Here is an 8,098-nt window from a genome sequence, read left to right on the forward strand (position 1 = left end):
TGTTTTGTTTTGACAAATTAGAACTCATGTTTGGAGGCGTTTTCTCTCCTTCCCTGGTAAACAAACATCACAAGGTCACCATTTGGGCCCCTCGCATGGGAAGCAGAGGGAGTCCCCTCTAGCCGGCGGCTCTGCGGACCTCCGAGCCCAGCTGTCAGTCTCGGTCGCCGTCCGTCTCGACTCTGGTCTGAACCGCTGTGATGCCCAACGGTCGGTGACGGGGGGCACACTTACACGTGGGAAAGCCCGGTTGAGGCGCGCAGACAAACAAACGGGAAGGGGGCATGGAGAGGGTGAGTGGAAAACACCACCCCCACCACCGGCCTCCTCATGCTCTCCAATCCTGCCGCTCAAACCGTGGTGAAAAACTCCCACCGTCGGCCCATTCGGAGCGTCCAGACACGTAGACACGCACCTCCTTTAACGCCCCCCCCCCCCAAGCCCAAACCCCATCTCGTCCCACGCCCACTGTCAATCACCGAGTGTCACGCAGTCACCACAGACACTCTCTCAAAGACAAGGAAGGCGGGCAAATGGGTAAAAAGTGGCCCATCAGTCACTTGATCAATCTAAGACGGGACAAAGCAGGACACAACAATGCTACGATTCCGGCAAACGCTAAGCCAAAAGCCGACGAATGGCCGACTCAAGTGTTGCCTTTTTCTCACTGGCCGGCCGCAACAAAGAAAGCAGGCGGGACCCTGCGCCGCACGGCACCACACCCGGGGTGGCGGTTTTCGCCGGGGCCCCACTTCTCTCGCCGCCCCGCGCTCCCTCCTCGGAGGTCACCCCCTCCGATGACCCCGCCTCGATTGTTTCCCGTCGCTCTGTCAGCTCCGATTGTTGCTGACTGGTTAAATGGCCGAGACCTAAAATGCCGGGGGGTGGGGGTGGTGGGGGGGGGGTGCGGGTTATTCTGTGAAGAGGAGGAGGAGGAGGGTGGGAAAATAAAAAGTGGGAAGGAAAGAGAGCGAGGGTGGAAGATACCCCCTCTTTTTTTTTTTTTCCCTTTCTTGCTGAGATAACTGACTATTTGACCCAAATAAACAATCCCTCGCCACCAAAAGAAGTGGCAGCAGGAGGAGGAGGAGGAGGAAGAGGGGCGGGGGAGCGAGCGAGCGACTAGAGTTTGAGGTCCGAGTTGCTGTTGTTCAGGATGGTGAGACAGCACCTCCTAGGTCATATGAACAGGAACCTTTTTTTCAAGGAGGACAGGAAGCTCAACTGTAACGGGACGAGATGGATGTTAATGAGGAAAGGTGGATGGTACATGAGAGACAAATGGACCGATTGGTAGTTAGGTAGATATGGTGAATCTCTGGATTGACAGCTCAACAGTGGCTGGATGGACAGATGGATGGATGCATGATATACAGTATACCGTAGGTAGAGCTGGTTGAATAGATGGATGGATAGATGGATGGATGGATAGCTAAATAGGTGAATGGCTGACTGGCGAGACAGATCGATAACTGGGTGTATGGAACGATAGAAAAGATAAATGATAGCCAAAGAGAGGATGGATGGATGACAGAGAACGATTGATCATTCCAAAAACATGGGGAAAAGATAACCCAATTTGGGTCGAAAATGGACCGATCCACTACTCGGGTCAATTTGACCCTGTGCAAAACAAATGGGCGTTTTTTTTAATGAAACAACACAAAGGAATTGAGTCGTCGCAAGAAGAAAGTTGAGAATCTGTCCATTTATGACCCAAATTGGGTTATTTTTGGCCCGACTGTTTTCAGAGTGATAGCCCAAAGGCTGAATGGATGGATGATATATCGGTAGATGGATTTTCGATGATTGGCAGGGGAATGGATGGATCGATAACTGGGTGCAAAGACAATTCAGTGGTGGACGCATGGATGTGTACTATATCACTCAATAGTTGAATGGATAGAATGATGGACATCTCGATAGTGAACAGACAGATGATGGATTGATAGATGGACACATAATTTAATTGCAAAGATGTCAGATAGATGTGTGTATGAATGAATGGATGGAGTTTTAGTTCTTTGATAGATAATAGCGTCAAGTGTATGACAGTTTTGTACAAGCTACTGCTCACGACTCAAACTAGCGTTAGCATAAATGCTAACACTAAGGAAACGGCTTACTTTATGTCGGTGATCACAACAGCATTAACTTTATTTATTGGGCTTTAATGTAAGCTTACGAGGAGACTCCCAAAAAAAAGTGCGTAAGAGGCAACAAATGCGATGAATCCGTGCGGGCCTGCCTATCTGACGTGTATGAGATAAGTGTTTAAAGACCTGCCGCTGATCAATTATGCGGGCCCGTGCATTCCCTCCGCGACCGCTTGGCAATCAAACAGCTAAACAAGCCCGTCTGGATGGACCCGTTTGCTCTAATTAGACAAATGGCTCGCTTAATTGATCATTGACTGATGATCAATAGTGAGCATGTGTTCCTGTTCTTTACAAGCAGGTTGACTGCGAGCAGGCTATAAAATCAGCTCGATAGTTTGACAAAATAAACGCCGATTGGCTCGTACTCGCCGTCCACAGGCTTCCTGTTGTCTCGCCATTACGTGTTTGTCAAGTGTCTCCATGAGTCACCGTGATTCGTTTGATGATTTGCCACGTGACACAATTATAATGAATCTGCTCCAAAATTCAGCGGCTCAGCTTCAGGAAACAGGTCAGTCGTGATTGGTCGTTCCCTGAGCCCTGAGCAAATGTGATGCCATTTTCAGTCGAGTGACAAAATGGCCGCCCCCAGAAATGGCTAAAATCAATTGGGTCCAATTGCTCCCAAATTTGAACTAATTAGACGAGTCGGATGGCCTTTCAAATCCATGATGAGGATTTCGAGTTTGGTTTTGTCAAAGCAGAAATGCAAAAGTCTCAAAAATATTTGTTAAAAAATATATATAATAATAAGCAAGGTGCGTGGAGGAATTAACACAGTCCAACAAGACAAAATTCCAAGTAACAAGCCAAAACTGGGAATGATCTCACCACAAAAGTAAACAAGAGACGAAACTCAATCTAATCAATCCAATGTCAACACATTACGGATCAAGTCATTCAATTAGCAACATGAACATTTTTTACCATTAGTAGACCCACAAAAAAGTCTCAAGATGCCATTGCGCAAAAAAACCAAAACACAGCAAGTCTGTCATTTTGGTTGCAAGAAGTCATTCAAATTCCATTTTGGCCAATCAAAGATGTCTTTCATTACAATAATCCCTCAACTACTACCTTCAAACCTTGAACCCAGATCTTGGAAGTCAACCAGCCTCGCAATTGTGTTCCACTTCGGACATGTTGCTGTTGTCTAAGAGCTTTGAATTGGAGTGAAAATGCTCTGTTGCGCAATAGAGATGATCCACACTCTATTCCGGAGACCACCTGAATGCTCATTTCACATTTCTCCTGCACTTGAGTGTCCCTTATGGGTCAACACCTGTTTGAAAGCAAGCAAGTGTGTGTGTGGCTGAGGTTGTAATAGAACGGAAGGTGGGGAAGGTTTGGGGGGGGGGGGGTGTTGGGGATCTCTTTGATGTGCTCATAAATTGTGTTGAAAGGATAGCAGGCGGGAGGATGCGGCCAGCGACCGAGGCATAAGAGACACTTGAGGGGCGGCTTGAGTCCATTCGCTCGCCCTCCTGCCTCAGGTATCCTCCCGCTCCTCGGGGCCGGCTCGATGAAATATGAAATGCTAAGACAAAAAGGAGTCCCGCTGAAAGGGACTGGAGCACGGAGCCACAAAGGGCGCCACTCAACGCCTTTGAAGAGGTGCCGAGGCGGGCGCACGTTCACGCACAATGTCTAAATGAATAGGGCAGTAAATATCCATGTTGCAATTAAAATTGTATCTAATTTTCCATAGAGGATTTTCACAATGAGGCTGAATGGAACGCCGATGACACCTAACTTGTTTTATGTTTGTGGGATGAATGTATTTGATGGTACAGGTTTTCCAGTCAGCGAACCACTTGGCGATCACGGGGCAAGGTTTTCAATAGCCGGGTTTACATGTATTCCGATTGTAATTAATCCGACTGACCAAACGGAACGAAACGGAACTATTTTAATGTGAGGGAAAAAAAAAAGAATTATGGTGAATTTGAACTGCTATGAAGGCGACGTAACAACAATGAATTCTGTAAAAAAGGTGCATAAAATGGAGAAAAATAAAGGTTTAAATTGAATTATAATGTGTATGGACGCCACATACCTAATTAGGCTTTCAAAGCAGGGTCACAATTTAGAACATTGATTATAAAAATATTTGTTTTATATTTTCTTTTTCTGCCCCCCTACCTTTCACGGAAAACATGTCAATGTTTTTTGAAGAATTTGGGGGATTATTTAAAAAAATAATCGAATCAAACATTCAAAGCATTTGTTATCAAGTTAAAATAAGTTATTTTTTGTACAAATATACAAACATTTCTTGAGAACAGTCAATGAGTTTGTCGGAGAAAGCGCTCATCTTTCATAACCGAAAGCCCATTTAAATGCGATGATAGTTTACGTTAATTAAATCAATGGCGAGTCCCAAAAGCTTGATTAGGATAATTCGTCTGGTGTCCGAAAAGGCTTGTCAAAAGATGTCCAGCTCCTCCTCAATTGTGCCGCGACCGAGGCGGCCTCGATGACACAGACGGATAACTTTGCCTCCGAGCGGATTTTCAAACCGAACGACCTCCATCGGCCAAACTTCAATGGGCTGCCTTTGGAAAACAATCAAGCAACGTTCTCCCTCCCTGACCTTTAGCGACTGGCCGGGCTCAGTCCAATCACCGAGTATTGACATTATCTAGCCCACGCCATTTATAACCGCGTGCCTCAAAGATCCGGTTGAAATACCAGCGCAGTCAAGTCGGGTTTTGGTCGTGTTGAGCTGGAAGACAAGGAGCAGACTAAAAGGGGTGACTTCTGCACATTTCTGAGGCCTGCCTAGCTGATAAGAGTGAGTTTCATACCGTATTACAAATAGTGAGCCTTTGCTAACCAAAAAAGCAGCACCTCTATACATAGTCAATTACGGAGACTTTGTTTCCAATGAGCACAAAGTAAAGCAACATGTCCAACCAAACCATATGATAAATAAAAGTCCACTAGCTTAATGCTAACACATAATGTGAAATGGCATAGACGGGCTCACAGAAATTAGCACAACGCTCGAGCTACTAAAAATAAAGTGAAAAGTGAACCTTCGCAGGTGTCATAACCACTCTCTGCTGTAAATAAAAACAAAAAATAAAGTAAAACTGCTCATCCTGTGAGGTGGCCCAGTGCGCATCTTTTTTTTTTTGGTTTTGTTTCCTTCCCCTGCAGCTGCCGTGACGCTTTGCACGTTAGCACCCCACGGCTTGAATCGCCAGCCGACGTCATTCCAGCGCGTTTGTGTTCAGGCACCCAAGCTGACTCAACGTACGAGGCCCATTGTCAGCCGCTAAAAGCTGACAGCCGAATCGGAGGCCCGTTCCCCCGCACCCCGCTCGCCCCGCCTCTCACATGCCTGCGCACACATAATGGCCATTTCACAGCTCGTCTGGGAGTAATGGAGCCTGGCTGCGGCCTGTCGAGATGGATGGCCCCCAGACGGGGATGAAATGGGTGATCTGGCAGGCTTGACGAGGCCTCGAGGTGCTTTTAGAGGACCCGGCCCGAGCTCGGAGGTGCGGAGGCACGAGGAAGAACGTTGATTTGGACAATGCTGTCGCAAAGTTAGGCTGATGAACCAAGGTGTTCCATCAGTCGACCTTTGCATAATGTTTGTAAACAATAGGCGCCGGGGTGCTTTTCGGCTGGCAGCGAGTGATTGACTACCGCTGATTTTTGAACTGAAAAGCATGATAAAAACTTGGGGTTGTGCCGCAAACAATGGTGCAAGTGAACTTTACGAGTCAAGCCACTTCAGAAGCAGTTTGGCAGATAGTGAACAGCTTTTGGTTTTTGCCACCATACCTGTCAAGTTGGACGCTTTCGGCGTAATTTGTACAGGGGGAAACATCCTTTCATACATGTAAATCTGCGCGGCCATGTCAATTTTGTCTTGTTGTCAATGTTGACTTTTTTTGGGAATGACACCATATTTTTTTTTTAATGGAGTTGTACTTCGTCGCCGCTGCCATTTGCAAACTGTCGTCTGCTCGCTCTCGCGAGATTCTCATTCTCGTGCCTTGCGACATTCTCGTGGGACCTAAAGCTGATTTCCGATCACGAGACAGCAGCCATTCGAACATAACGCGAGCCATTGTGAGAAAGATTGAAGTTGCAACGCAATAATGGCAGAACCAGCAGTTCTGTATGCCACATTTTTTTTTTTTTTTTTTTTTTAATCTTGCGCATGCGCTAAAAAATACTGTGTGGGATTAGATACAGACATGTGCGGGCAAATTACAACTTTCCTAAGATTCAGTACACCACAGGGTTGACAGGTACCGTATGTGCCACTCCAAGTTGAGGTTTACTGTCAAACTAAACATTAAACAAAGATGGGGAGTGGTGTTGGATGTTCGAACACTATCTTTGCCTCAATTTTTTAAATAAATATTTCTGTATATATTTTCCTCTGTATGTAAACACTTTATTTTAGTTGTGGGGGGGTACTTGTCGACCAGGGCATATCAGAGGCTAAGTAGTTTTACTTTATTTTGGCAAGTGTCATGTGACTTAGAAGTTTTACTTTTTTAAATTAAAAAGAAAAAAAATTACACTTGTAGGACAGTTCAGCATATCAAAACAGTCTCCATGTAGTTTATCATTTAGTCCATCAGGTGACTTTATAATTGAGTCGTCTTACTATTTCTGTCTCCCTACAGCACGATTAATCATTTTCTGCAATGAGGAGTCATTACAGCTAATTGAAGTCACGAAAAGCAAAACAAACAACCTCACTGGTGACTAAGGTAGATATTCCAAAATAGGACGCGGCCCCAAATCCCCTCCCGCGTCAACACGATGACATCATTAGCCAGTCGCGGCGTCGAGGATTACATGACGGCGGCAACGTCGAGGAGGAGATAAAAACAAAGACGAGAAGAAGACCGACGCTCTCGCCCCCCCCACCCTCGTCGAGAGAATCGTTGTTATCAGGGCAACAATGGGAGGCTTAATGCCGAGACCAAGGGTTGGCTTGTCACACCTAAAGTGCTTTGCATTAATTACATCTCATCACATATGCGCTCTATTAATAACGCATTGCTTCCATAAGGCCTCGCAGGTCGTGGTGTGTGTGTCAAGAAATCCGTGTTGGGAAACACTGCTCATAAAAGTGATTTGTGATGTAAGACCAAGTTCTTTTGAACAAAAGTGGTAAATTACCGCTGGTGTTGCGTCTCCCTTGGAAGCAATTTACCTCAGGCAACATCTTCCTTTCGACTGACACCTCACGCATCCAAAGTCCTGTTCAAAAGGCATGCACGGGTTCGTTGCCCAAATTCTAGTTCCATTGCTACAATCATAATCAAAGAGTAGAGGAAAAAAAAATGCCTAGACCTGCGCCTTTATCCAGATCCTCACCAAAGTTGTGCACCTCTACTTGTACCGTAAGGTGTTCTCTCACGCGCGCGTGTGTGTGTGCGTGCGTGTATCTTTTAGCCGGGCGCAGATAAACAGCGGAGACAAACATCAGTTTAATGAGCCATCCCTGTAGAGTCCCTCTACATTCAATTAAGCGCCGAGATAATTAATCGGGCCGAGCCGCTGGCTGGCGGATGGCTAGCGGGAAGCCAGGTGGTCTTACGGGGAGCTGTGTGCGTGCGCGTGCGTGTGCGTGTGCGCGCATTGACTATGCAGGGTATAAAACCAAGACGGAGACTCACAATAGACTTCGCGAGCGAAAATTGGCACACAGGGCATCCTGCTAACAGTGTGCGCCGGCCATCAATCTCCACGCCACTGAAGGCTGAGACTGAGGCGAACACCTGCACCGTCTCAAGGTGGAAGTAGAGTGCAATGATGAAGATAACATTATCATTATTTTTGTACTGAATAAACTATGAATTATAAGGATGATTATGAATTACACTGGTAGGTGTCCTGTGACTGAGTGGCAACCAATGCAGGGTGTAGGATTCATTTTTCCATCCGCACTTGTCTGTCGATTA

At 46.2% G+C, this 8,098-nt stretch overlaps 1 long non-coding RNA gene across 1 annotated transcript in view; it reads right to left on the reverse strand.

The window, feature by feature from the left end:
* LOC147143109 (uncharacterized) overlaps nt 1-8,098 on the reverse strand; it is a 202,933-nt gene that overhangs the window by 17,342 nt on the left and 177,493 nt on the right. The gene's annotated exons all lie outside the window — the stretch shown is intronic.

Source organism: Filicampus tigris, chromosome 8, assembly GCF_054856515.1.
Source record: "Filicampus tigris isolate MCC_2025a chromosome 8, RoL_Ftig_1.0, whole genome shotgun sequence".
In the NCBI taxonomy this organism is placed as follows: Eukaryota; Metazoa; Chordata; class Actinopteri; order Syngnathiformes; family Syngnathidae; genus Filicampus; species Filicampus tigris.